Source organism: Mesoplodon mirus, assembly GCF_964341445.2.
Source record: "Mesoplodon mirus genome assembly, chromosome: 4".
Lineage (NCBI taxonomy): Eukaryota > Metazoa > Chordata > Mammalia > Artiodactyla > Ziphiidae > Mesoplodon > Mesoplodon mirus.
In genome coordinates this window covers 6,153,821-6,179,816 of record NC_138979.1, presented here as the reverse complement: position 1 = coordinate 6,179,816, position 25,996 = coordinate 6,153,821, and positions in this window count along the sequence as shown.

Below are 25,996 nucleotides of genomic sequence, written 5' to 3'. Positions count from 1 at the left end.
CATCTGTGTGCCATTCAAGGACTCAAAGTTTCCTAGACTCTAGGTATCCAGTAAAACTGTTAGCAGCAACTGCACAAGTAAAGTGTCTGTGGTGGGTCCAAGCTGGGCTGTCTCAGTGCCCAGAGACTTGGACAAAATGCCTCTACTGCCCAGTGGAAAGTGTTTGGTCCTCACTATGGGAAGTACAGTGACCTCCTCTGTAAGAAGAAAAATGGCAGCAGTGAACAGAACTGTGCATCACTGAGGATATGATCAGGAATATATATATGGAAACCAGTTACAAAGACTTCTGGCATCTTTCAAAATTCAGGAGAAACAAAGAGGGTAAGGCTTTCTGAGCAATTAAAAATACCTATGAGGGGGCTTCCCTGGTGGTGCAGTGGTTGAGAATCTGCCTGCCAATACAGGGGACACGGGTTCGAGCCCTGGTCTGGGAGGATCCCACATGCCACGGAGCAACTGGGCCCGTGAGCCACAATACTGAGCCTGCGCGTCTGGAGCCTGTGCTCCGCAACAAGAGGCCACGACAGTGAGAGGCCCGCGCACCGCGATGAAGAGTGGCCCCCGCTTGCCACAACTAGAGAAAGCCCTCGCACAGAAACGAAGACCCAACACAGCCAAAAATAAATAAATAAATAAATAAATAAGTTTATAAAAAAAAAATACCTATGAATCTAGTTATCTGTGACAAATCCAAAAGCAAAATTAAGTGATCCTTCATAGTTTGAAAATTAAATTAGAACCCAAAGAAGCAGGAAAAATGAAATCTTAGGTCTCTTGAAGTAAAATAAATATAATAGAAATGGGGTTTCCCTGGAATTTAAGGCCCATCTCATAAATGTGTTAGAAAAATACCACTAATTTCAAGAAAAAAAAAGTAAACTCAAGAAGGAAGACAAAAAATAAATGGACCTTTACTAAATATTGTAATGGACTTTAATATACCATAATTTTTTAATTCATAAAAGCTATGGGGCCTCCCTGGTGGCGCAGTGGTTGAGAGTCCGCCTGCCGATGCAGGGGATACGGGTTCGTGCCCCGGTCTGGGAGGATCCCATATGCCGCGGAGCGGCTGGGCCCGTGAGCCATGGCCGCTGGGCCTGCGCGTCCGGAGCCTGTGCTCCGCAGCGGGAGAGGCCACAACAGTGAGAGGCCCGCATACCGCAAAAAGAAAAAAAAAAAAAAAAAAAAAAAAAGCTATGGTAACAGATCATAAAACAGATTAAAGGAATAGATGAGGGAAACCCTAAAGTCTATTTGCATAGGGGAAGAATTCACAAAACCAAGCCACATGTATTTGCTTATAAAAGAACATTCTAGAATATTCCCATCCTTGAAATACTAGACCTCTTAACCAGACAGCACAAATGTCAGCAATTTTTCTATGTTGCATTGCTTTGAATCTCTTTGAATTAGTATCATTCAGACATATTTAGGGAACAGAAAATCTTCACAGCCAATAAAATTGGTAAAAAGATTTTAGAAATCACTGTATACCTTTGTTTTGTGTCCTTCAAAAAAAGACATATTCCAATATCTGATTCCAGTGATTGTAATCTGTGGCAAAAATAAATAAAATAAAATTATGTTAAAATAAGATAGAGAAGAAACAAACATTTCATGAAAGGTTTTTCTTAGACTTTGAAACTAGCCAGTCCCCAATATGCAGGGTGTACATCATGGTCCTATAGAAAGGGTGCTTGTCACAATATTTTATAGTAGGCTTTTTAAAGATGGAAACCTGCATGAGCACCTGTATTTAAGGATACAAGACAAAAACATGATTTCAACCATGGGGGAATCTTTCTAAATTATTCTGAACATAATTGCCCACCAACTTATACTGCCACATGGTTTTCTTGGAGCAGTCAAGACATTTGGTCATTCATGTGCCTTTGCACATCATAGTACCATATAGAAGAATTTAGCTGATTGGGTCTTTTGAAAGTTATGGTAAAAATAAATATGATTCAAATGAAACAGTTTGGTGGACAGGGCTCTGTGGAAATAACCATTAGGGTGGTGATCATGAGATTCAAAATTAAATCAGAGAATTCCTTGTAGTCCAGTGGTTAGGACTCTGCCCTTCCACTGCAGAGGGCCTGGGTTCAATCCCTGGTTGGGGAACTAAGACCCTGCAAGGCATATGATACAGCCAAAAATTTTTTTAATTTTTTTCTTAATGTTTTTAAATTAAAAAATAAAAACAGGGCTTCCCTGGTGGCGCAGTGGTTGAGAGTCCACCTGCTGATGCAGGGGACATGGGTTCGTGCCCCGGTCTGGGAAGATCCCACATGCCGTGGAGCGGCTGGGCCCGTGAGCCATGGCTGCTGAGCCTGAGTGTCCGGAGCCTGTGCTCTGCAATGGGAGAGGCCACAACGGTGAGAGGCCCGCGTACCACAAAAAAAATAAAAATAAAATAAAATAAAAACAAAAATGGCGCACTAATTCCCTTGGTCTAAAAAAAAAATTGAGTTCAATTCAGGAAACATTTGCTAGTTTTATATGTAATGATCTAGAGGTGTTCTAAATTTGGGGAGATAGAATGAGACATGTTTCTTTCTGTCAAAGTTTTCACAGACTAGAGGTAAAGCCAAGACTATAACTCCGTAACAAAGGTATATGTCACAGTGCCATAGACATGAAATCCTCCAAAGAAAATTCCCAGTGATCAGGGAACCTCTGGGCAGAAGATCTCCAGAGGACGTAGCATTTGAAGAAGTCCCTTGATGGAAAGGGATGGGAGAGAGAGCAAAGAGATCAGAAAGTGTGTGTACTTGGAAAGGCAGGGAATCAAATGGGATGGACACAGAGGGGCCACGTGGGAAATAAGTCTGAGAAGAGCATTTGGGGCTGATTGTGTAGGGCTATTAAGCTCTAAGCCAAGGGCTGGCACTTTGTTCTCTAGGCAACAAGGGGACAGCACAGGCTTTCTAGAAGAAGAGCAATGTGATTAGATCTGTATTTCAGGCCAAGCATTTAGGCGGCCATATGTGGGGTGGACAGCAGCCAGGAGTGACTGCCACAGGAGGCCAGTTCCAGAAATTGCTACAAGATTCCAGGTAAGAGGATATGAGAGCAGTGGGAACAGTAAGTGGGGTATGGCCAGAGGGAAATGAAATGAGGCAATGGGTACAGGGTCAGATGACAAGCTAGAAACAACAGGACTTGGAGACCCTGTTGCTATAGCGATAAGAGGAAGGTGTGGAAGTGAAGATGCCTGAATTTATTCTCTTTAACTCTTATTTGGAAGTGATTTCAGACTTATAGAAAAGTTGTAAAAAATAGTATAAAGAATTCCTAAGTCTCCTCATCCAGAATTCCCAAATGTTGCATTTTTATCATTCTCTCTCTCCCTCTTTATTTCCTTACACGTATCATTTTTTTCTGAAAAAAAACAAAATTCCTGACCTCTAAATACCAAAGATGATGAAGTTCTGAGCTTTCTGGTATTGTGAAACTTGTGACAAAAAGTAATCTAGAGTGTGAATATGAAAAAAGAAAGGCAGGGTGTGTTGGGAGCCACACAATGCAAAGAGACTAGGAAGGAACATAAAAATGTCCTGCAAACCTTTTCCTAATGTTTATCTCACCAGTAGGTGTTCCTCTTCTGATTAGAAAGGTTACCCTTTTCTAGCAAGTGTACAACTCTGAAGGGGTCACAGCCAGAGCAGAGACTGGGATGAAGGAGCACTCACTTCCCCAGCTGGTTCAGCCAAATGCATTCTGGTGACCAGATACTGCAGCAGATCAAACTAGACATTAACCTAGATATTACTCCCTCCCCCTACTCTGAATCTTTCATTCATTCATTCATTCACTCAGCAAGTAGTAGGGTTTAATATGTCAGGCACTTTTCTACATACTGGAAATTCAACAGTGAGCAAAAGAAAGTCCCATGCTTTAATGAAACTTATGTGTGTAGTGGGGAGAAAGAGACAATAAACAAACAAATATGCATCATGAGATGATAAGGGTTATGAAGAACAGCTGAGCAAGGTTAAAAGGTAAAGAGTGTCAGTCCAGGTTTAGGGAGCTATCTTAGATTAGGAGGTCAGGAAGGGCTTCTCTGATAAAGTGGTATTTGAGCAGAGACCAATTGAAAAGTGGGAGTGAGCCATGGAGATACCTGTATAAGGAGAGCGTTTCCAAGAGAAGGACAAGAGAGAATAAAGGTACTGAACTGGGAGCATGGTTAGTGGCCTGGGCAATGTCAAGGAGACTTCTATTAAATTGGACATAAACTTAAAGCAACTATCAAAACACAAAAACAAAGAATTCTAGTTAATAAGCCAATAGAGGAGATTAAATGGAAACATAAAAAAATGCTCAAATCCAAAGAAGGCAGAATAAGAGGAAAAGAGGAACCAAGGGAAATGGCACAGATAGACAGCAAATACAGTATCCCCTGCTTTTCACAATTCCAATTTATGCCACTTCACTTTTCAAAGCCCTACGATAGTACCTGTTTTTGCTAGCCAAAAGAAATCCAAAGAGGATTTTCACTTTTATGAAAAAAGATAATTGCTTCCTTGGTTCACACTATTTTGGCTTACAAAAGTTTTCACAGGAATGCTCTACTTTTGGATTGTGGGAAAAACCTGTAGTGAGATAAAAAGCTCAAACAGAATCATATCAGTAATCACATTAAATATAAATGGTCTAAACAGTGGATTAAAAGGCAGAGATAGTTATAGTGGACAAACCCCAACAATGGTCTGCCTATAAGAAACACATTTTAAATAAAAAGACACAAATTGATTAAAAGCAAATGAGTGAAAAAAACATAGTCTGAAATCTAATAAAAAGAAAGCTGGAGTGGTTACATTAATATCAGACAAAGTAGGTTCCAGAACAAAGATTATTTTGCAGGATAAAGAAGGTCATTTCATAAAGAGTAAAGAATAAGGGATCAGTTCATCAAGAGGACATAGTAATCCTGACTTAAACCCCTAATAACAGAGCTTTAAAATCCATGAAGCAAAGACTGATAGAACTGCAGGAATAAATACAGAGATCCACAGTATAATCAGATATTTTACTACCTCTCTCACAGTAACTGTTGGAACAAGTATAAGTTGAGCAAGAATACAGTAGAGTTGGACAATGTCAACTAAGTTGACCTATTTGACATTTAGAGAATTCTCTACACGAAAACAGTCAAAACCACATTCTTCTCAATTACACACAGAACATTTACCAACGCTGGATATACACCTCATTTGCATTACTTGCAAGAGCATTCAATGATCAACATGGTTTCCTTCCCACTCTGGCCCACAATGAGCCATCTGTCTTCTAACATCTTCTTTTCTTTTTAGTTTCATGGATAAAAACAAACATAATCATAAAGTTTCTATTCTGCTAGGAAAAATCCATAGGCCAGACCATAAACTAAAGCTCAGTCCACCCATCTTATTCTCCTGGTCTACTTGTTTGGTTAGCCAACAAAACATGGCTCACTTTGCTTCTCCACTCTAAAGTATTCTGTTCACCCTTAAATCAACTCCAAGTCAAACTTTGAGTTTGCACCACATTGCTATGCTTGAAGAATTTTTAATATTCACTACCATGGGGTTGCAACAGACACCACTCATTTGAAATAATCATATTTAACACCATTAAGTTAATGAAAATGCTACCTAGTTGTAGGGCTCCCAGATTTAGCAAATGAAAGCACAGAACAGAAGTCCAGTTAAATTTGAATTTCAGATAAACAACAAGTAATTTTTTAGTGTACACATGTCCCAAATTTTGCATGGGGTGTATGTATTTTAGATTACCTGGAAACATCAGTTCAGGAGCACATGGTAAATTCTTGTAGTGAAGGATTAGAAGGCCATAGTGCCTATATGTGGTGGGAAGTGAATAACTATGGGATCTCAAGCAAAACAAAAACAGAAGAGAGCGACCGCAAGAAGCACAGAATCAGTGCAACCAAGATCTGATACAGCAATAATCTCTCTGACTTTCCCCAGGAGGTGGCTGTCTGGGGAGCATGAACACTGGTACAATGAACCAGAGTGCAGTCCATGAAGCCTACACGCTACTGTGCCATATTTGTCTGGAATCTTTCTTCTGCTTCTACGTGTGGTAATTAAAATAATGCTGCTACTGCTATTTTTATGGCTGTATATTGCTCTGACTTTCAAAATGAAAGCTTTAATCTATAATCGCATACCAAGGCTCTTGAGTAAAGGATACAGTCTTTATTCATAAAGCCATTCCCTCAAGTAACCGCTCTGCATGGGTTAGATTAAGCGAGAGAGGGAAAAGGAGGGGGACAAAGGAGGAGGAAGCAAGAGAGGAAATATGAATAAAATTGCTTTTGCTAATAATGAACTTGTAGTTATACGAGGCAAGGAAAATGGATATGCTTTAAGAATTCCTCAGGGCTATGGCAATCCTTATTTCTACATTTTCAACCTCTAATTTGAGCTCTTTTTTATAAAAAGAATAAAGCCATACAGTCTTAGAATAGCAGTAGGCTTATATAGCATTGAGCACAGTACACTGACTGCAACAACCAATCCTGTTGAAAACAGAGACATCAAAACATCAATGGGGGCTTCCCTGGTGGCGCAGTGGTTAAGAATCTGCCTGCCAATGCAGGGGACACGGGTTCAAGCCCTGGTCCGGGAAGATGCTGCGGAGCAACTAAGCCCATGTGCCACAACTACTGAGCCTGTGTGCTTGAGCCCGTGAGCCACAACTACTGAGCCCACATGCCTAGAGCCCATGCTCCACAACAAGAGAAGCCACCACAATGAGAAGCCCGTGCACCACAATGAAGAGTAGCCCCCGCTCGCTGAAACTAGAGAAAGCCCATGCGGAGCAACAAAGACCCAACACAGCCAAAAATAAAATAAATAAAAATTTAAAAACCCCAAAAGACATCAATGGATCCCTATCTTCAGACAAGACTATTCCTATCTTGCTCAAGCCAAAGAGAATTGATTCTAATTTGGGGAGCGGGACAGGAGAAATTCTTAGGGGAATGAGACTATACATCTTCTCTGCTAAATTATTTTAGTCTTTCTTGCCAAAATAAGCAGGACGTTCTTTCCCATAATTCACCCCAATAACTCCTACTGTAGTTCAGGTTGACATCCTTTGAGATCTATTAATATGGTCCATGGAGAAAAAGAAGAGCTAGTTACTCTCTTATGGACAGTCCTCATTCAGGCACTGGAAAATCCTGACTAAATAACTCCATCAGCCTTCTCCCAGATTTAATCATTTCAGGTCTTGTAACCTTTATTAATCAGTCCTATTTTTCAAGCCTTTGTTCATTTTTCATCATTAGTTACACCGTTGCATAAAGATCAGGGCATAAACCCTTTGAAAGAGTGAAAACTCAAATAATTCATTCCAACAAATGAAATGCTAATGCTGTTGCTATGCAGCAGCGCTGGGTTCATTAGATGCCTTTGCTAGTTGTACCATCTGCAGTTCTCCTCCTTTTATCCCACCAGCTTTGGAACATTTTAAAGGGTGGAATGTGTCATAACCCATTTATTGTGACTAAATACCACATCACATCTCAGTTTTCTATAAGACAAAACAAAGCGTGTTGCACTTGGACTAATAGCTCTTAATGAGGATTATGTTCTTTACGATTTTTTAAAACATTCTCCTAAGAGACACATTTTCAATGTGAGTAACTGTTTAATTAATGACTATAAAGCAATTTGGTGATACACAAATAGCATTTAGCACACATTCTAAATAATCATGACTGTTATTCTGAGCCAAATGCACTGAATTTTCATGGTAAGAGGCATGTCAATAAAATAATTTCTGGTAAGCTTCAGCAAGACTCTGGGAAAACCTGTAACATAGAGCAAGCAGGTAAGTTTGCCCTTTTTACACTCTTATTACCCACCTATGTGTTCTCTACTCACCTCCTGAACTGTGCTCTCCAACTCATAATAGGCACTCAGAGTTTTCCTGTCCCTTCTGGGTGTCAGGACTCCTCCAACTGCACTATCTGTCTCCACCCTATCACCACCCCATAACTGATACTGTCTGCTCTGGGACAGCGACTCAGATATTTGCCAAAATTTACCTTTCCTATAATCTTTTCCCCAAAGGCTCTTCCCTGCCAGGTGTTGAATAACTAGTCCAATAAATTCACCTGCTCCAATGACTTTTAAATTCTTTAGGTGAAAATACTATGATCTGAGAGGGTAATTTTTTTGTTTTTGTTTTTTAAAGGTTAGCTATAATTATTTTAATAAAATATTTTCCTGGAAGACATCTTTCCCAGAAACATTTTAGCATTCTATCATACGAATGATGATTGTTTTGAGGGATCCAGATCAAAGTTCATTCAGAGCAAAGATTCTTTATGAATAATAAGTAATATAAATAAAAAATGACCACTTCAATTTTTACTATTTCCATTCATTTTGCCTAGCCACTTATTCAATAGCTACCTAAAGTTTATACCTAGGCATTTGCTCAAAATTCTCCACCTGATAAGGTGACTAAGTTCTGTCAAAACTTTCCCCGGTTGGTATATGCCCAATGGTACTAGTCCATCTTATCCAGTTAAATCAAATTTTCCCTTTAAACTTAGGTCTTTATAACTGATGGCTTCCAAATTGTATGTTCAGCAAATGTAAAAGAATCCCTCTTCAGTGGTCTGCTGGAGCAGGCTGGCATCAACTGGTAACAGGTGATTGTAAGCACCTCTGAGAGAGTAATTTAATGGTGGGGGGGGTATCCTTTGACCATTAAAAGGAATATTGGGTGCTAGGTTTTTTAAAACTCGTCTCATGAATCCACAAATTTATCCTCATTTCCATCTTTTCCATAGCTTCCTCACACACTATAGGTATTACCTTAGCACTGTCCAGAGTGACCTTACATACGGATAGGTAAATTTCCTCTTCCTTCTGCTGGATGTACTGTATTATTTATTCATTAACATTGAAGTCACAGCCAACACACTTTAACTCATGCCTTAACAAAGCTATCTAACACACCATTTTCTTGGTAAGGTACATCACAGCCTTCTTGCACACAGGAACATGAGGCAACACTTCAGCACTATGTTTAGGGGCCATTTTAAACAGCAAAACACCCACCAAAAAAAGCACAAAAACATGATAAAACTTGCCTCTAAACAGACCACCAAAAAGACACTTGTTTATTTTATGAGAACTGAAACAGGAAGGTAGGGTATTGCCTTGATCAGCCTCAGCTGAGAGGAACAGGCACATTGGGCAACTCACATTACTTGCAGTTCTACAACCTCAAAACCTCACAAGCATTGATTTTGGGGGTAATATGCATCAAAAATAACAAAATGTTTAGGTATAAATTTAACTAAGTAGGTGAAAGATCTGTACACCAAAAACTATGAAACATTGATGGGATACATTAAAGCAGACACAAATATATGGAAAGGTATTCAGTGTGCATGAAATAAAAGATTTAATATTGTTAAAACATCCATACTACCCAAAGTGATCTACAGAGCCAAAGTAATTACTATCAAAATTCCAAGGGCATTTTTCACAGAAATAGAAAAATCAATCCTCAAGTAATCTTGACCAAGAAGAACAAAACTGAAGGTGTTATATTTCCTGATTCAAATTATATTAGAAAGCTATAGAAATCAAAACAATATGGTACTGGCATACAAACAGACATAAAGACAGATGGAACAGAAATAGAGAGCCCAGAATTAAACCTACGCATATTTGGTCAACTAATTTTTGACAAGAGTGACAAGAATGCACAATGAGGAAAGGATAATGTCTTCATCAAATGGTAGTCAGAAAACTGGATATCCACATGAAAAGAATGAAATGGACCCTTCTCTTACACTATACACAAAAATCAACCCAAAATGGATCAAAGACTTAAAACCTGAAACCATGAAACTTCTAGAATAAAACATAGGGGGAAAGCTCTTTGATACTGGTCTTGACAATGATTTTTTTGGATATGTCACAAAAGGTACAGGAGACAAAAGCAAAAAAAAAAAAAATTGGGATTACATCAAACTAAAAAGCTTCTGCACACCAGAGGAAACAATCAACAAAATGAACAGGTAACCCATGGAATGGAAGAAAATACTTGCAAACCATATATCTGATAAGAGGTTAATATCCAAACTACACAAGGAACTCATGAAACTCAATGCAAAAGACATATAAATAATCTGATTTTAAAATGGATAAAAGACCTGAATAGACATTTCTCCAAAGAATACATAAAAAGGCCAAGAAGTATACAAAAAGGTGCTCAATATCAGTAATCATCAGGGAAATGTAAATCAAAACCGTAATAAGGTGTCAAGATGTTAAGATGGCCATTATTAAGATGGCCATTATTTTTTAAAAACGCAAGAGATGACAAGTGTTGGCAAGGATACAGGGAAAAGGGAACCCTTAGACACTATTGGTAGAAATGTAAATTGGTACAGCCATTATGGAAAATAGTATGGAGTTGCCTCAATAATTTTAAAATAGAAATATTGTATGGTCCAGCAACCTCACTTCTGGATATATATCCAAAGGAATTGAAAGCAGGGTCTTGAAGAGATATCTACACTCCCATGTTCTTTGCAGCATTATTCACAATAGCCAAGATATGGAAACAACCTAAGCGTCCATCAGGGGATGAATAAAGAAGATGCAGTATATATATGAAATGGAATATTATTCAGTCATGAGAAAGAAAGGAATATTGCCACCTGCAACAACATGGGTGAATGTGGAGGGCATTATGTTAAGTGAAATAAACCAGACAGAAATAACATATGATCTCACTTACATATGGAATCTAAAAGAGACACTCATAGAAGCAGAGAGTAGAATCCGGGGTTACCAGGGGCTGGGGCAAACGAGCAATGGGGAGGTGATGGCTGAAGGGTAGGAAGTTTCAGTTATACAAGTTCTGGAGACCTACCATACAGCATAGTGCCTATAGCTAACAATGTTGTACTGTATACTTAAAGTTGCTAAGAGGGTAGATCTTACGTTAAGTGTTCTTACAAAACAACAACAATAATAAAGAGGGCAGGAGGAAACTTTGGGAGGTGATAAATATGATAGATACCTTGATGGTCTTGATGGTGGTGATGATATCACAGGTGTATACTCATCTCCAAACTCATCTAGATGTATACATTAAATACGGACAGCTTTTTATATGTTAATCATACCTCAAAAATGGTTTAAAAAAGAAATACCTTTAGTGAATAAATGAGTTTGGAAATTCAGAAGCCATGAATAATGAGGACTGACTGCATTATCTTCATTGAATGGATGAAGAAACAGAGGTAGACAGGGTAAGTAATTTGCTTAACTTTCTGGATCCAAATCCTATGTATAAACTATTATGTCACAGCATTTTCCATATGACTTTTGCACTTTCCTACTGAGTGATACCTTTTGTCTGGTCTTGGTGAAAAGTGAAAACAAACATTGGATATCCCCAATTTATGTACTATGGAACACTGATTTCTTCATTTAGAGATGCATTCTATGCCCATCCTTCTCTACATGACAGAGGAAATCTGTCTTCTGATGAATCTAAACTGCTAAAATTCAGAATTGGTATTGAAATGAATTAGAGGATTTGGAGTCACAACTTTGGTTTTTAAATCAGCTCCTCTCTATACTAGCTGTGTGACCCAAACACTCTCATTATCCTCTTTAAAACAGTAATTGTAATGCTAATTTCATAGGACTATCCTCAGAATTAAATGAGATAATATAAGGAATCTAGCTCATAGCAAGTGCTTGAAAATTAGCATGTATTACTCTTCAGTATTTGTTTTTTTGGAAGTTCCCAGAACCTGTTCTATAAAAGGACTTTTATCACTTGGATTCCACACACAGGTTCTTAAAAATCAAAAGCAGAAACAACTGTCCATGACTATAAGAACAGCCACACTGCCTTGCCCTGCAAAAATCTAGAGCTCAGCTCTAGCGGTCGAGGGTAATATAGATGTGTTACGTATATAGTGGCTCAAAGGTGGAGATTCCAATATTCCATCATCAAACACAGCTTGAAAACGAACCCAACCCCACTTAGGATTAAAGCTAAGTCTGCCGTGAAAAGTTGTTTCCAAACTTCCACCTCTTTAAAAAACGCTTGTGTTTTGATTTTCAATTCTAGTTCAGAAATCACTCCATCTGCTCTGGCCAATCAGGATGCACAAGAAGCACTGAATTTAGTTTATTTATATATAAAATACCAGAGGATGTGTTAATGTAAAAAATGAAATAAGGTTTGAAATAATGCAAGGGAAAAGATGGAAAGATTTCATGAATACTTCTCTAAACCCAGAGGGTTTGGGGGAGATGAGAGATTCAAATACCTTGAAAAGAATGGCAACAATAGCCTATTAACGTGATGCCTAAGAAATTTTTACTTCTTGGCAGGCAAGGTTAAAAATAACAACAATTATGCTGTTTTAAAGTACGAACCAACTAGACAAGGAAAGATACCTACGTCGGCTGCTTTATCCATGTCTTCTGCATACTGGAAAGATCATAAGGAGTAAGACTTGGATTTGAATTGCCACTCCTTCATTTATTATGTGACATAGGCAAGTTATTTGATTTCACTGAGCCCAAGGTTTTATTTATAAAACTGGTGAGAATAATATCAGTTGAACAGCATTGTTGCAAAGGTTAAAATTAGAGGGACTTGCCTGGCAGTTCAGTGGCTAGAACTCCATGCTTCCACTGCAGGGGTCTCAGGCTCAATCCCTGGTCGGGAAACTAATATTCCGCAAGCTGCACAGCATGGCCAAAAAGAAAAAAAAAAGAAAAACTTAGAACATACATGTGATACTGAGTGATGTAAGTAAGAGAAGGACAAACAACGTATGACATTGCTTATATGTGGAATCTAAAAAAAATGTACAAATGAACTTATCTACAAAACAGAAATAGAGTCACAGGTGTAGAAAACAATCTTATGGTGACTAAGGGGAGAAGGGGGGAGGGGGAAGTTGGGAGATTGGGACAGACACATATACACTACTATATATAAAACAGATAACTAATAAGGACCTACTGTATAGCACAGGGAACTCTACTCAAAACTCTGTAATGACCTATATGGGAAAAGAATCTAAAGAAAGAGTGGGTATGTGAATATGTATAACTGATTCACTTTGCTTTGCTCATGAAACTAACACAACATTGTAAATCAACTATACTCCAAAAAAATTTTTTTAAACAGAAATTTACAGGTGAAATTTCCCACCACAGAGGTCTTAATAAATGTTAAATGTGTTCTTTCTAAAATGAAGAATTGTTGACTGTCAGTATACATTTGAAAAAGATCTACAATAACAAACCTAAAACAATTAAGAGATGGTAATAGGAACATAAATATCGATAATTACCTTAAAAGTAAATGGGACAAAATTCAACACCCATTTATGATAAAAACCCTCCAGAAAGTAGGCATAGAGGGAACTTTCCTCAACATAATAAAGGCCATATATGACAAACCCACAGCCAACATCGTCCTCAATGGTGAAAAACTGAAACCATTTCCACTAAGATCAGGAACAAGACAAGGCTGCCCACTCTCACCACTCTTATTCAACTTAGTTTTGGAAGTTTTAGCCACAGCAATCAGAGAAGAAAAGGAAATAAAAGGAATCCAAATTGGAAAAGAAGAAGTAAAACTGTCACTGGTTGCAAATGACATGATACTATACATAGAGAATCCTAAACATGCTACCAGAAAACTACTAGAGCTAATCAATGAATTTGGTAAAGTAGCAGGATACAAAATTAATGCACAGAAATCTCTGGCATTCCTGTATACTAATGATGAAAAATCTGAAAGTGAAATCAAGAAAACACTTCCATTTACCATTGCAACAAAAAGAATAAAATATCTAGGAATAAACCTGCCTAAAGAGACAAAAGACCTGTATGCAGAAAATTATAAGACATTGATGAAAGAAATTAAAGATGATACAAATAGATGGAGAGATATACCATGCTCCTGGATTGGAAGAATCAATATTGTGAAAATGACTCTACTACCCAAAGCAATCTACAGATTCAATGCAATCCCTATCAAACTACCACTGACATTTTTCACAGAACTAGAATAAAAAATTTCAAAATTTGTTTGGAAAAACAAAAGACCCTGAATAGTCAAAGCAATCTTAAGAACGAAAAACGGAGCTGGAGGAATCAGGCTCCCTGACTTCAGACTATACTACAAAGCTACAGTAATTAAGACAGTGTGGTACTGGCACAAAAACAGAAAGATAGATCAATGGAACAGGATAGAAAGCCCAGAGATAAACCCACGCACATATGGTCAACTTATCTTTGATAAAGGAGGCAGGAATGTACAGTGGAGAAAGGACAGCCTCTTCAATAAGTGGTGCTGGGAAAACTGGACAGGGACATGTAAAAGTATGAGATTAGATCATTCACTAACACCATACACAAAAATAAGCTCAAAATGGATTAAAGACCTAGATGTAAGGCCAGAAACTATCAAACTCTTAGAGGAAAACATAGGCAGAACACTCTATGACATAAATCACAGCAAGATCCTTTTGGAACCACCTCCTAGAGAAATGGAAATAAAAACAAAGATAAACAAATGGGACCTAATGAAACTTCAAAGCTTTTGTACAGCAAAGGAAACCATAAACAAGACCAAAAGACAACCCTCAGAATGGGAGAAAATATTTGCAAATGAAGCAACTGACAAAGGATTAATCTCCAAAATTTATAAGCAGTTCATGCAGCTCAATAGCAAAAAAACAAACAACCCAATCCAAAAATGGGCAGAAGACTTAAATAGGCATTTCTCCAAAGAAGATATACAGACTGCCAACAAACACATGAAAGAATGCTCAATGTCATTAATCATTAGAGAAATGCAAATCAAAACTACAATGAGATATCATCTCACACCAGTCAGAATGGCCATCATCAAGAAATCTAGAAACAATAAATGCTGGAGAGGGTGTGGAGAAAAGGGAACACTCTTGCACTGCTGGTGGGAATGTGAATTGGTACAGCCACTATAGAGAACAGTATGGCGGTTCCTTAAAAAACTAAAAATAGAACTACCATATGACCCAGCAATCCCACTACTAGGCATATACCCTGAGAAAACCATAATTCAAAAAGAGACATGTACCAAAATGTTCACTGCAGCTCTATTCACAATAGCCCGGAGATGGAAACAACCTAAGTGTCCATCGTCGGATGAATGGATAAAGAAGATGTGGCACATATATACAATGGAATATTACTCAGCCATAAAAAGAAATGAAACTGAGCTATTTGTAATGAGGTGGATAGACCTAGAGTCTGTCATACAGAGTGAATTAAGTCAGAAAGAGAAAGACAAATACCGTATGCTAACACATATATATGAAATTTAAGGGAAAAAAAATGTCATGAAGAACCTAGGGGTAAAACAGGAATAAAGACACAGACCTACTTGAGAATGGACTTGAGGATATGGGGAGGGGGAAGGGTAAGCTGTGACAAAGCGAAAGAGAGGCATGGACATATATACACTACCAAACGTAAGGTAGATAGCTAGTGGGAAGCAGCCGCATAGCACAGGGAGATCAGCTCGGTGCTTTGTGACCGCCTGGAGGGGTGGGATGGGGAGGGTGGGAGGGAGGGAGATGCATGAGGGAAGGGTTGTGGGAACAGATGTATAAGTATGACTGATTCACTTTGTTATAAAGCAGAAACTAATAAAAAAAAAAATAAAAAAAGGCTTTTAAAAACTTGAAAAAAATTTAAAAATAAATTACTTTATTTATCTAGAAAAAAATTTTTTAAATAAATAAAAAATTGTTTTTTATTTTTTATTTTAATAACTTCATTATTTTTCATTTTCTATCTCTCTTTCTTTTTTTCTCCCTTTTCCTCTGAGCCAAGTGGCTGAGAGAGTCTTCGTGCTCCTGTGAGTGTGAGGCCTGTGCCTCTGATGTGGGAGAATTGAGGTCAGGACATTGGTACAAGAGAGATTGCACAGTTCGACATATATTACACAGCAAAAGTTCTCCCAGAGATCTCCATCTCCACACTAAAACCCAGCTCCACTCAACGACCAGCAAGCTACAGTGCTGGACACCCTATGCGAAACAACTAGCAAGACAGGAACACAACACAACCCATTAGCAGAGAGGCTGCCTAAAATCATACTAAGTTCACAGACACACCAAAACACACCACCACACGTGGTCCTGCCCACCAAAAAGTCAAGATCTAGACTCATCCACCAGAACACAGGCACCAGTCATCTCCACCAGGAAGCCTACACAGCCCACTGAACCAACCTCAGCTACTGGAGGCAGACACCAAAAACAATGGGAAATATGAACCTGCCATCTGCGATAAGGAGACCTAAGTTAAGCAAAATGAGAAGACAGAGAAACACCCAGCAGATGAATAAGCAAGGCAAAACCCACCAGACCAAACACATGAAGAGGAAATAGGCAGTCTAGCTGAAAAAGAATTCAGAGTAATGATAGTAAAGTTGATCCAAAATCGGGAGACAGAATGGAGAAAATACAAGAAACGTTTAGCAAGGACCTAGAAGAACTAAAGAGCAAACAAACAATGATGAACAACACAATAAATGAAATTAAAACTTCTCTAGAAGGAATCAATAGCAGAATAACTGAGACAGAAGAACGGATAAGTGACCTGGAAGATAAAATACTGGAAATAACTACCTCAGAGCAGAATAAAGAAGAAAGAATGAAAAGAATGGAGAAAAGTCTCGGAGACCTCTGGGACAACATTAAATGCACCAACATTTGAATTATAGGGGTCGCAGAAGATGAAGAGAAAAAGACAGGGACTGAGAAAATATTTGAAGAGATTATAGTTGAAAACTTCCCTCATATGGGAAAGGAAATAGTCAATCAAGTCCAGGAAGCACAGAGAGTCCCATATAGGATAAATCCAGGGGAAACACACCAAGACATATATTAATCAAACTATCAAAAATTAAATACAAAGGAAAAATATTAAAAGCAGCAAGGGAAAAACAACAAATAACATACAAGGGAATACCCATTAGGTTAACAGCTGATCTTTCAGAAGAAACTCTGCAAGCCAGAAGGGAGTGGCAGGACATATTTAAAGTTATGAAAGGGAAAAACCTACAACCAAGATTACTCTACCCAGCAAGGATCTCATTCAGACTCGACAGAGAAATTAAAACATTTACAGACAAGCAAAAGTTAAGAGAATTCAGCACCACCAAACCAGCTTTACAACAAATGCTAAAGGAAGTTCCTGAGGCAGGAAAAACAAGAGAAGCAAAAGAACTACAATAACAAACCCAAAACAATTAAGAAAATGGTAATAGGAACATACGTATCGATAACCACGATAAATGTAAATGGATTAAATGCTCCAACCAAAAGACACAGACTGGCTGAATGGATATAAAAACAAGACCCAGGGCTTCCCTGGTGGCGCAGTGGTTGGGAGTCTGCCTGCCGATGCAGGGGACACGGGTTCGTGCACTGGTCAAGGAAGATCCCACATGCCGCGGAGTGGCTGGGCCCATGAGCCATGGCTGCTGAGCCTGTGCGTCTGGAGCCTGTGCTCCACAATGGGAGATGCCACAACAGTGAGAGGCCCACATACCGCAAACAAAACAAAACAAAACAAAACAAGACCCATATATATGCTGTCTATGAGAGACCTACTTCAGACCTAGGGATACATATAGACTGAAAGTGTGGGGATGGAAAAAGATATCCCATGCAAATGGAAATCAAAAGAAAGCTGGAGTAGCAATTCTGCTGTCAGACAAAATAGACTTTAAAATAAAGACTATTACAAGAGACAAAGAAGGACACTACATAATGATCAAGGGATCAATCCAAGAAGAAGTTATAACAATTGTAAACATTCATGCAGTCAACACAGGACCACCTCAATACATAAGGCAAATGCTAACAGCCATTAAGAGGAAAACAAGAGTAACACACTCATAGTAGGGGATGTTAATGCCCCACTTTCACCAATGCACAGATCACCCAAAATGAAAATAAATAAGGAAACAAGCTTTAAATGATACATTTAAAAAGATGGACTTAACTGATATTTATAGGACATCATCCAAAAACAAAAGAATACACTTTCTTCTCAAGAACTCGTGGAACATTGTCTAGGATAGATCATATCTTGGGTCACAAATCAAGCCTTGGTAAATGTAAGAAAACTGAAATTGTATCAAGTATCTTTTCCGACCACAACACTATGAGACTAGATATCAATTACAGGGAAAAAAATACTGTAAAAAATACAAACACATGGAACCTAGACAATACACTACTAAATAAGCAAGAGGTCACCGAAGAAATCAAGGAGGAAATCAAAAAATACCTAGAAACAAATGACAATGAAAACACGACAACCCAAAACATACAGGATGCAGCAAAAGCAGTTCTAAGAGGGAAGTTTATAGCAATAAAATTTTACCTCAAGAAACAAGAAACATCTCAAATAAACAACCTAACCCTGCACCTAAAGCAATTAGAGACAGAAGAAAAAAAAAAACCCAAAGTTAGCAGAAGGAAAGAAATCATAAAGATCAGATCAAAATAAATGAAAAAGAAATGAAGGAAACAATAGCAAAGATCAATAAAACCAAAAGCTGGTTCTTTGAGAAGATAAACAAAATTAATAAACCATTAGCCAGACTCATCAAGAAAAAAAGGGAGAAGACTCATATCAATAGAATTAGAACTGAAAAAGCAGAAGTAAAAACTGATATTGTAGAAACACAAAGGATCATGAGAGATTATTACAAGCAATTATATGACAATAAAATGGACATCCTGGAAGAAATGGAACCTTCTGAGACTGAACCAGGAAGAAACAGAAAATATAAACAGACCAATCACAAGCACTGAAATTGAGATTGTGATTAAAAATCTTCCAACAAACAAAAGCCCAGGACCAGATGGCTTCACAGGCGAATTCTATCAAACATTTAGAGAAGAGCTAACACCTATCCTTCTCAAACTAATCCAAAATATAGCAGAGGGAGGAACACTCCCAAACTCATTCTACGAGGCCACCATCACCCTGATACTAAAACCAGAAAAAGATGTCACAAAGAAAGAAAACTACAGGCCAATATCACTGATAAACATAGATGCAAAAATGCTCAACAAAATACTAGCAAACAGAATCTAACAGCACATTAAAAGGATCATACACCATGGTCAAAGGGGGTTTATCCCAGGAATGCAAGGATTCTTCAATATATGCAAATCAATCAATGTGATAAACCATATTAACAAGTTGAAGGAGAAAAACCATATGATCACCTCAATAGACACAGAATAAGCTTTTGACAAAATTCAACACCCATTTATGATAAAAACCCTCTAGGAAGTAGGCATGGAGGGAACTTACCTCAACATAATAGAGGCCATATATTACAAACCCACAGCCAACATTGTTCTGAATGGTGAAAAACTGAAACCATTTCCTCTAAGATCAGGAGCAAGACAAGGTTGCCCACTCTCACCACTATTATTCAACATAGTTTTGGAACTTTTAGCCACAGCCATCAGAGAAGAAAAAGAAATGAAAGGAATCCAAATCAGAAAAGAAGAAGTAAAGCTGTCACTGTTTGCAGATGACATGATACTATACATAGAGAATCCTAAAGAGGCTACCAGAAAACTACTAGAGCTAATCAATGAATTTGGTAAAGTAGTAGGATACAAAATTAATGCAGAGAAATCTCTTGCATTCGTATAGACTAATGATGAAAAATCTGAAAGAGAAATTAAGGAAACACTCCCATTTACCACTGCAAGAAAAAGAATAAAATATCTAGGAATAAACCTACCTAAGGAGACAAAAGACCTGTATGCAGAAAACTATAAGACACTGATGAAAGAAATTAAAGATGATACTAACAGATGGAAAGATAAAACATGTTCTTGGATTGGAAGAATCAACATTGTGAAAATGACTATACTACCCAAACTAATGTACAGATTCAATGCAATCCCTATTAAATTACCAATGGCATTTTTCACAGAACTAGAACAAACAATTTCACAATTTGTATGGAAACACAAAAGACCCTGAATATCCAAAGCAATCTTGAGAAAGAAAAACAGAGCTGGAGGAATCAGGCTCCCAGTCTTCACACTATACTGCAAAGCTACAGTAATCAAGACACTATGTACTGGCACAAAACCAGAAATATAGATCAATGGAACAGGATAGAAAGCCCAGAGATAAACCCACGCACACATGGTCACCTTATTTTGCATAAAGGACACAAGAATATACAATGGAGAAAAGACAGCCTCTTCAATCAGTGGTGCTGGGGAAACTGGACAGCTACATGTAAAAGAATGAAATTAGAACACTCCCTAACACCATACACAAAAGTAAACTCAAAATGGATTAAAGACCTAAATGTAAGATCGGACACTGTAAAACTCCTCGAGGAAAATACAGAAGAACACTCTTTGACATAAATCACAGTAAGATCCTTTTTGACCCACCTCCTAGAGAAAGGGAAATAAAAACAAAAATAAACACATGGGACCTAATGAAACTTAAAAGCTTTTGCACAGCAAAGGAAAACATAAACAACATGAAAAGACAACCCTGAGAATGGGAGAAAATATTTGCCAATGAAGCAACTGACAAAGGATTAATCTCCAAATTTACAAGCAGTTCATGTAGCTCAATATCAAAAAAACAGACAACCCAATCCAAAAATGGGCAGAAGACCTAAATAGACATTTCTTCAAAGAAGATATACAAATTGCCAACAAACACATGAAAGGATGCTCAACATCACTAATCATTAGAGAAATGCAAATCAAAACTACAATGAGGTATCACCTCACACCAGTCAGAATGGCCATCATCAAAAAATCTACAAATATTACATGCTGAAGAGTGTGTGGAGAAAAGATAACCCTCTTGCACTGTTGGTGGGAATGTAAACTAACTGATACAGCCACTATGGAGAACAGTGTGGAGGCTCCTTAAAAAGCTAAAAATAGAACTACCATGCGACCCAGCAATCCCACTACTGGGCATATACCCTGAGAAAACCATAACTGAAATAGAGTCATGTACCACAATGTTCATTGCAGCTCTATTTACAATAGCCAGGACATGGAAGCAACCTAAATGTCCATCAACAGATGAATGGATAAAGAAGATGTGGCACATATATACAACGGACTATTACTCAGCCATAAAAGGAAACGAAAATGAGTTATTTGTAGTGTGGTGGATGGACCTAGAGTCTGTCATACAGAGTCAAGTAAGTCAGAAAGAGAAAAACAAATACCATATGCTAACACATATATATATGGAATCTGAAAAAAAAATAGTTCTGAAAAACCTGGGGGCAGGACAGGCATAAAGACACAGACGTAGATAATGGACTTGAGGACATGGGGAGGGGGAAGGGTAAGCTGGGTCGAAGTGAGAGAGTGGCATGGACATATATACACTACCAAATGTAAAACAGGTAGCTATTGGGAAGCAGTCGCATAGCACAGGGAGATCACCTCAGTGTTTTGTGAGCCCATAGAGGGATGGGATAGGGAAGGCAACGCAAGAGGGAGGAGATATGGGGATAAATGTATATGTACAGCTGATTCAGTTTGTTATAAACCAGAGAGTAACACACCATTGTAGAGCAATTATACTCCAATAAAGATTAAAAAAAAAGATGTAATCAGTTAAAAAAAAAATCTTTGGTGAAATCACCCAGGCAGTGATCATTTGACCTCAAGTTTCCAATTAGCATTGTGCAGGGGAAACATAACCTACAACTAGTACACAACACAATATTGACCTGTTCTGGGAAAATAAGTCCAGGACTAGATTCATATGAGACACTGAATGGTCCAGGTTATGAATGAATCTCATCCAGAGGTGAACCAACTTTTGCTGAAATATTTTAGTAAATATTTTAGACTTTCTGGGCCACGCAGGTCTCAGTTGCAGCTACTCAACTCTGCACGTGTAGCGTGAAAGAACCCACAGACAATTCATAAATGAATAGTGTGGTAGTGTCTCAATAAACCTGTATTTACAACAACAGGCAATGAGCCAAATTTGGCCGGTGCTGTCTAGTTTGTCCATCCCTGATCTTGCCCATTCTTCCAATACTTTGTTATCAGAAGGAGAAAGAAATAGACAATGATGGTTACTAAGTATGCTGAGCTAGCTACTTGAGATTAGTTACCTCATTTATTCCTCATGGAAGTCTGTAAAGTATATAGTATTATCCCATTTCATGGATGAATTAAGTAAACTTCAAACTCTCTTAAGTGGCTTGATAAGACCACATAAGCAACAAGTCATAAACCTTTGATTTCAAGGTGACTTCAAAGCTCATTCTTCCTTCACTAAAATGCACCATCTTCACTTTGCTGTCTACTGAACCTTTGTTGTGAGATATGTAATTGTGAAAGTTTAAAGATTTCTTTTATCAGTCAAGATAGGCCTGGCTGTGCTGTGGTCATAAACTCAGTCATCCCAAGTATCTTAATTGCCACTGTGGGCTATAAAAGGATGTTGAGACCTTCAGGTCAGGCAGTCGTATTTTGGTGTGATTCTGAGGGTTTAGTCATTTTCCAGAAAGAGCAGAGAGAGTAGGCTGGGTGAAGATAGGGTGGTTCTCACTTCTTCTATTTGCTCATTGCAGGTCAGCAGAGGCCCTGCTTTACACTGTCCTCACTCTGAGACCAAGATGGAGGGAGACCCCACCCACTGGAGTATCACTGGGACCTGTGCCAGGGGGATGGGAATAAAGCAGATGATGCGTACATTGTATAGGTGTCTTCCCAGACTCAGTACACATTAGTTCTGCTCACTCTTCATTGGTTAAAGTAAGTCAGATGGTTTTATCTGACTTCAAGGGGACATGTAGCCTGCTATGTCCCAGGGTGAAGAAAACTATAAGTATTAATGTAAGAGAATAGCACTGATGACTACCAAGATTTTAGTAGCAAAATTAAGATTTTTGCTAAGTAGATTAAATGTCAAAAGTTTTTATATCTGAAACTATGCCAATGTGTGTGGGAGAAAGCGGAGGTCCAAACGCCTTCAGAACATATTAATGTTAATATCACCTTATGTGTTAATTACAGAAACACTCTTTTCTGGCTCATTTACTCCATTGTGTATTTGGATTCCGAGCACCTTCTCCAAACATTTTGCAGTGGGAAATGAAGGCATTCTACAAAGTATCGCAATGTTATTTAATATCTTGTGGATTCTCAAAGTTTACAGAAAATTTAGGAATGCTAGAAGTCACAGTTAATATGACAATAAATATTGTCAGTTTTTCTACATGGAAAACAGCATGAAAATAATACAGCCAATTTGGAAACTAATGACAATTAGGAAACTGGAATACGGGTAAACTTGTCTCTTTGTATGTATTTGATACAAAGTCAAATTCGTCCTCAATGACCCTTATACAATTTTCACCATCAGAACTGGGTCCTTTGTTACTATGTGTAAATGTACCTGATGCTATAGGACCTCAACCTCAAGGACATGAGTGACCGCTAGACAACTAGAGAGTAATTTGCAAGGGCTCTAAAGCCATGACCCTTTCTCACTGGCTGCCACCCACAGGGGGCTGTTTGCATATTATGAGACATGGCTGCATCACAACCATGGCCACTGGATGGCTAAAGGCTTCCAAGGCTTCAGGGCTCATGCTGATCTCTGTGCCCCTTCTCTCTGGTGTCTCTTAACACTTAGGAGGGGATGGTCGGGGATACTGAAGACAACAGGCCTTCTTGCCTACATCCAGAAGCTGAAAAGGAAAGGACTACATTCTGGGGTTCATGTTTTAGCATGATGGTGTTACTTGCACTGTCACATTCCCACCTCTTGAGCTTCTCTTTGTACAGGTCAGTAATGCTGAAGGGATCCAGTGTATTCAATGGGGAAAGACGTCTGCAATGATTCCAAGTTTAGTCTATCTGCCTCCCCCCTACTGTGGCACAGTATATACCACGGTAGATGTGGACCCAGGGTGCTGGTCAGAAATTGTGGAATCTTTTAAAATCAGTGGTACTTCTGACTAAGGAGTTGTCTAGTTTTTTTAGGAAGGTTAAATATCTTCTAGTCAGTTTAAGAATCCTAGTAAATGAGTTAAGCTTATTGCCTTGGACATATTCTTGATCCTTAGGCAATTTAATCGTCTGTCTTTTATTTTCTGTCAATGTAGTAGAGAAAAGTCCACGAAAATCTGTCTCACTGTAACATTAAAAGGCTAAGTAAACAAGTTTTAGTTAATTTTCTCATTTCTTGGCCAAAAAAATCATAATCCCGAAAATCATAGCACCATAAGAAATGCCATGTTGGGCCAGACAGACCAGTGGTGCAGCCAGACAGCATCTTATCCTTGCCTGTGATTCTAACCAATATTTTTTGAGGAGAGTGTAGGGTAATCACCCTTATTAAGTCAATCTCAAATGTACCGACATTTTTTTAACATAAGAAGGTTTCATTAGTATCTACTTCTTCTGAAATCACTTTATGGATACATAGAAGTGGAAAGAGCTTTATCTGAATTCTCCTGAATGGGACTTCCCTGGCGGTCCTCTGGTTAAGACTCCGTGCTTCCACTGCGGGGTATGTGTGTAGGGTCACAGGTTTGATCCCTGGTTGGGGAACTAAGATCCCACATGCCGCATGGCATGGTTGAAAATTCAATAAATATAAATAAAAATATTAAATTCTCCTGAAATATTTTTTCATTTTATCATAAGCCATTATCTTTTACAAGATAAAACTTATTTGACCTCTAATACACTTGGAAAAAGGAAGAAGCGTCTTTTGAGTTGGGAAGTCAATATCGTATTTTCTCTAGGTTCATGCCTCTCCCTTCTCCCCCTGGTCTGTGCCCTGGGGGCTGACCTTTATAAACTACATCAACTACCCTTGCTTACCTTCTGACTTCTATTAGGTTTTAGCCAATGGGAGGCACTGACAGGAAATCAGAGTGTAGGAAGAGAAAAAGGTCAAGGGATTTATTTCCCTTGCTCCCTCTCTCTGTGGTATGAGGTTGGCGTGGGCTCTATTTCTCTATCAAAGACCACAGCTCCTGCTGGACAGGCCTCTCTACAGCATCAGATCTCACTGAGTTCCAGTAGCTGCTCCCACAACTTCCCTCTTTAGTCCCAGGCTAAATTTCCCTCTGTTACTTGTCCCTTGGTGCTTCATCAACCCTGCTTTGTTACTCTTAACAATAACCTTTTGCAAATAGTCGCTTTCATTAGCTCTCTTCAACTGCCGTTTTCAAATAAGCCATCTGTTCCCTGCTAGGGTCCTGACTGATACAGGATGCTTTGTACCTTTTGCCTGGATGTTCTGTTGCTTCTGGTGGTTTCAGAGAGACTGAGTGACTCTCATGGAGCTAGAATGGGCTTATATCCTAAGACCTGATTTTGTTGAGTTCCACAAAGAATTTGCTGGTGGGAACAATTCATAGGGTTTTTTTTTCCTCTGTACCTTTAGAAGAAACATATATAGTACCTTCTTAGAGGCCAAAGAGGAAGTTGAACAGAATATACCTATGAACAGCGTATTAGTTTCCTATTGCTGCTGTAACAAACTACCACAAACTTAAGTGACTTAAAACAACATGAACCTATCTACAAAATAGAAACAGACAACCTGGTTGTTGCCAAGGGGGAGTGGGGGAGGGAGAGGGATGGACTGGGAGTTTGGGGTTGGTAGATGCAAACTATTACATTTATTTATTTGTTTGTTTGTTTTTATTTAAATTTTTTTAATTTTTAAAATTTATTTTTTTAATTGCACTTCACTTTATTGCACTTTGCAGATACTGTAGGGGTTTTTAAACATCTTTATTGGAGTATAATTGCTTTACAATGGTGTGTTAGTTTCTGCTTTATAACAAAGTGAATCAGCTATACATATACATATATCCCCATATCTCCTCCCTCTTGCGTCTCCCT